Below are 5,374 nucleotides of genomic sequence, written 5' to 3'. Positions count from 1 at the left end.
TTGGTGTGTTTCGTACCACTTTTCTTTTACCTTTTCCTGCCCCTTTTTCATCCACCATTATTTTTACTTTTGTAATCTGTCCCCCATTTTCCCCCTATTTATTTATGCTGAAATTATCTTTCCAGGAAGCGAAGGAGAACAGAAAAGACGGGGGAAGAGGTGAGTATTCAGGCAAAAAAAAGAAGCAATCAGAGCCTAAAATTGAAATGAAATGACAGTTGCTGTGCAAGTTGATGAAAAATACAGGAAAGCGACGAGAAGAGACGACAAACATAATGTCATTATTTCAGCACTTTGGCGCAAATCATCCTCTTAAATGCAAAATTTCTTAAAGTCGGAGGGGGGGCTGTTAATTTAAACCTTACTTTTCTTACGTAACCTCTGAGGAGAAAATTATCCTCTTTGCAACAGAAGGGAAAACAAGCAGCAGTCGCTCAGGAGGCTGTTGGAGAGTGAAGATGGAAGAGAAACAAATGTTTCTGGTGGCTGTAATCTGACTCCACAGTTAGGATGAAGAAAAAAACACCATTACAGCATAAAAACACCAGTTTATTTGAACACATCATCAAATATTCTTGTTTTTTAATAGTCGCTCGGAGTTTAAATTAAAAACCTTTACGTGTTCCTGGTAACCTTCTCTTTTTAATAACTGCAGAGCTTCCAGGAACATCTTTTGGTTTTATTAACTGTTAATATTTTCCAGACTTTTGTCACTTCCATAGTTCAAATTCTTGGTTATGCAAAATGTATTTATTAGTAATTTTGCCAATTACATCTTATAAACTGGAAGAATGTCACAGGTCCTTGAGCAGCGTGGCTGATTCACCCTCCACCCCAACACGCATGAAGTGACGTTTGCTTTTATGCCTCAGAATTCATTTCAGGAACATCAACATTGACTTTTTCTTTCATACTTTCTTCAATTCGGGTTTAATTTATCATTCAGAGGCACAGTTGAATCTTTAAATGAGAGACTTTCCTCTTTTTTTGTCCAGATAAACTGGCGTGTGTGTATATTTGCTGTCCTATTTCCTGATTTCTCATCAGAAACAAGCTGGATTTGAGGTTCTGGGAAAACAGTTGGAGACAGTTGAACAGAATTGGTGCAGGAATCGGTCTGGTCAGCCCCTGCTCTCCGGGCCTTTGGGCTCAGGCTGAGGAAGGGACATAAATCCAGCAGTCCACTAGCGGCCCCTCAGAAGCCTTCCCCACCTCTCCATCAATGCATGACATTTGTTGTGAACCTTGTTGGACCTACAAGCCTCTCCCCAGAAGTTTCTCCGTCCATTTTAGGTCGTCCAAATCCACGGCACATGAAGAAACACAATGTTCTTTCGAGTCAGCACCAAGATCAGATCGTTTTAATCTTTTAGGCTCTGAATAAAACTCACCAGAGTCATCACCATCTGAAATGAGGACGCCTTTAAGGACACCTCAGTGACGCAGAAACCCTGAAAACTGTCATATTTGTGGAAGCTGGGACTGTGGGAATGACTCGTGCTATAAGTTTCTCTTTTCTGCCTTGACATGTAATAATCTATATCTCTGAGAAGATTGCTATCCATTAGTTAGCCACATCTTATACGGCCGGCTATTTTTTCACCCTCCCAAAGTGCTGATAATAGCAGGAGTGCAGTTTGGTTAATTGCCTGCTAAACTTTCACTCTCGACATTCAATAACAGGGAGACAGACCTCAGCAGCAGCACTGGTGCATTTCAGCACGGAGAGAGAGGCGACAGCACTGGAAAGGTGCCGACGTTGTCTTTCTGGAGCTAATGGGGGCCGATGGTGTGGCTCCCTTCGACTGCAGTCTAACAAGTGCCGCCACTAGTGCCTCGACACTATTGCCCCCCCCACAAACACAGAAGGTTCTTGGTTGAGTTTAGAACTGGTGATGTAATAGTTAAACTCTGTACAGTACACACAGAGCAAATATATATCTTTTTTTAAAAATACATATCGTATTCGTTGGGCTCTTGTGCTAAAATGTGAGAAAGCTCTGTGTGAAAATGAAAATGGATCACCTGGTTATGTTGAAGAAAAGGTCTTCACACACTCTCTGCATATCCATGATATTTTATTATCACATATGTAATCCAGTTCCAGGCAAAAAGCTGCTGAGTGGCCATTTCAGGTCGCAGCGTAATTCCAGCTGTGCTTAGTCTTGGCCAAGGATGCGGGCTGACTAAGAAATGAGGCCCCTGGATTTCTTGTCGGCCGAGTCCGCTGACATTTAAGATGGGACAGTGAGAATGCATTTCAATAGCCCATTGTCTGAGCCGCTATCATCGGCAAAGCCCCGGACCTCTAAGCTGTGCTTTTTCAACCAAAAAGCAGAAAATGATCACCCATAATCAGACATCACACACCAAGATGTCTTAAACAGGAGCATTTCCAGCCATTAAGGGTAATTACAGGCCTGTTTCTGCCTTTATATACCACTATTAATATCAAACAAGCCTCTCTGCACATGCTAAGACCATTCCCTCATCTGTCTTTTATATAGGACAGCGGCGTTTAACAAAAACACCTGTGAGAAGGTGGAGGCTGCTGGAGGTATTAGTGGTCCAGGAACTCATTTGTGATGGCTGTTGAATTGTGCTCATGCTTCAGATTCTGTCAAATGTATGCTCTCCACTTCTTTTTATACCAGCCGCACAATTTTCTTCTCCTTTTCTTTTCTCAAGCTTTTTTTTTTTTTTTTACATTTCTTTCCTGAGACTTGGTGCTGAAAAAAGGATTTTACTGTACAGCCATGAAGGCCATATATTTTTATGCTTCTCTTTCTGCAGCAATCATTCCATCTAACACTTTTCATCACGCCACGGAAGGTTTTATTTGGCCAACTGGCAGAAGAAAAAATAAAAAATATGGCTTATTATTGTTTCCTGACAGCTGCACGTAAAGAGCGTTTCTGAAAGCATGCATCTGTGCGATATCGCAAAATCCGCGGCCTCGGTTATAATCTGCATGCACATCTGGTTATAATCACATTTTAAACATCGCTTACGCAATAATCTGTCTTTAACGTCTGTGTCCTGCTGGCAGAGACACCCACCAACAGACAAGTGAGCTGCAGGGGAGATAAAGAGATTTGTGGCGGAGTAGCAGGTATGTCGACTGTTTAAAGCCACAATAAACACCAGCAAACCGCCGCCGCAGCGCACGCAAGCATCTAAAACAACATTTGGGAGCATTTGAGGCCTCAGATCATTTGCATTTGCGTTGAGTTCCGTCCTTAGAACCTAACTTCATCAGTCTGGGCTGGGATTCAGAGGGTTTCTGGTTCAAGTCCCCGTTGGAGACCATGTGAACAGGCGGCGGCTGGCAGGAGAGGTGCCCTTGAGCAAAGGACCCCCCTCAAGTTAAGGTACGACTTTGTACCAAAGTGAACCCAACAAATAAATACTGGTTGTGATAGACAACAATGACCCATTTGCTGATGTACATTTCTTTACAATTTCACAGTCATTAGGACAACCAATGAGCGGCCGCACCATCCCTGCTCTCTAATGGAGCTTCTATTAAGGAGCGGAGCGTGGATTTGGCTGCACAGATTTGTCTCATAAAACACCCTGTGACAGGCAGAAAAGTGGTGCTCCGGCTAATAGCTGCACACAGTAATTTCTACCTGTAAACTCCTGGTCCCTGCTCCACTACATTCATTTTATTCATATTTGACTTGCAGAATAATGGTCATTTCCTGAGCTAAATGATGAGGACGTGTATGTTGTCAGACTGGTGCAAATTGTTTTATAATCAGCAGGAGATAGAAGCTTCTGCTTGATGGGGTTTGTTGAGATTTCTTGCTCTGATGTTTTTTCCTGCACTTCAAGGGCGACCACATCCTCTAAATAATCTCTCCAAAGTCTCTTCACTTTTACAGAGATGGAATCCTATAAAATAGAGTTGTTGCCACAAAGAAAGTTGCATTCCACAGTTCTGCTTCTTGTTAAACAACATTGCTTGAGTTGTTGCTAGACAGAGATGGAATCGGATTTCTGTGTTTTCTAAATCTACTGACTGATACATGCATTCATTTGTCTGAATGACTGAAGTAGTGGAGAGAATACACATCCCTGCGGTACACCAGTGTAACATCTGAGGTCGACCGCGGATGTCAAAAGCAGAGTTGGACCAGATTGTGACACAGCTCAGGCCTCAATGGTCTGAAGGACCTCTGCGATAGTGTCAAAAAGTGAATCTCTTTAAAAGAGAACAATGTGAAGGAGTTGGGTTGTGATGATATCTCAGAACCGTCCCTGACAGATATGACTGAATGTCGCCACAAAGATAGATACACTATTGTAAAATAGCAAATCTTCAAAGGGCAATTGTTCAATTTGAGGCTAAAGAGGTCATTTCTGCATTTAATTTACATGTCTTATCAAATATGTTGCAGCCACTGCACTTAGGAAATAAAACCCTATAGAATGTTACTATATGCTGCTGCATGGGGGCATCACCCTCGGACAGCCTAGGAAGCCAAATCACTCACTTCCTGCTGGATTTGTATCTTTGGAAACCAGATTAAACAGTCTTTTTAAAAAAATTAATATTATTTTTTTTACAATGTTCCATCAATCTGTTGATTCAGTACATGAAATTAGTTCATCAAACTGGGCCACAGTGGCTGTGAATGGAGGAAAGCAGCAAAGCGTCACACTTAAAAGCAAATCAAACAAGTGACATAATCAGAAATTCTACCTTTGTGCCCTCCCATTTCATTTAACCGGTAACTGGTTCTCCTCTAATCTCCCAACAAAGTGAATCAGAGATGCTGTCTGAGCAGTCAAAGCAGAGAGCCAGACAACCACCTGGCCTTCCACGGCTATCTGATTACAGGAGGACGCAGAGCAGGCTGAGCCAGACCAGGCCGAGCAGCGGCAGCGGCAGAGCAGCTCTGGAGCTAAATGGACTCGGCCAGGTTAATTCTATTGGGCCTCCCTCTCCGCAGCCTGAAGGAGGGAGTTCAAATCAAAGCATGTCGCGGTCGACCGTGAGGTCAGGAAAGAAGAGCTCTGAGGACTTCAGCTCACTCATTCAGGAGGGCGGGCTGGTGTTCTCTAAAATACACGTTTAATCAGTGAAGAGAATGCAGAAATGTTCTTTCCCGCAGCAGTTTGAATGGGAATTATAAGCAAACAAAGATTAAAATTGTGGCAGACTTAGTCTTATCACTTATAGCAACTTACAGATGATGATAATAATGACGTCTAGACCTGAAGACAGCTGTCAGTGGACATTAGAACGGTGTTGTTCCTTATTCCAGTCCTCCTTCTTTCTGGATTGGTTCCATTAGTCACGTGTTGTTCAATGGGGGGGGGGGTGGATGAGCAAAAAGTGTGTAAATACAGGAGTGTAGCTGTCAGG

The 5,374-nt window shown here is 42.8% G+C and overlaps 1 long non-coding RNA gene across 1 annotated transcript; it reads left to right on the top strand.

Moving 5' to 3' along the window:
• The first annotated feature begins 2,292 nt into the window (after positions 1-2,292).
• Positions 2,293-3,913, top strand: LOC130521476 (uncharacterized). The gene is made up of 4 exons (XR_008949343.1): positions 2,293-2,408; positions 2,508-2,557; positions 3,050-3,112; positions 3,244-3,913. It is a non-coding gene; the product is annotated as an uncharacterized LOC130521476 (long non-coding RNA).
• The last annotated feature ends 1,461 nt before the right edge of the window (positions 3,914-5,374 follow it).

The sequence above is a fragment of the Takifugu flavidus genome, chromosome 2 (genome assembly GCF_003711565.1).
Source record: "Takifugu flavidus isolate HTHZ2018 chromosome 2, ASM371156v2, whole genome shotgun sequence".
NCBI lineage: Eukaryota > Metazoa > Chordata > Actinopteri > Tetraodontiformes > Tetraodontidae > Takifugu > Takifugu flavidus.
The sequence above is the reverse complement of the archived record's forward strand: the minus strand, read 5'-3'. Positions and strand labels throughout refer to the sequence as shown.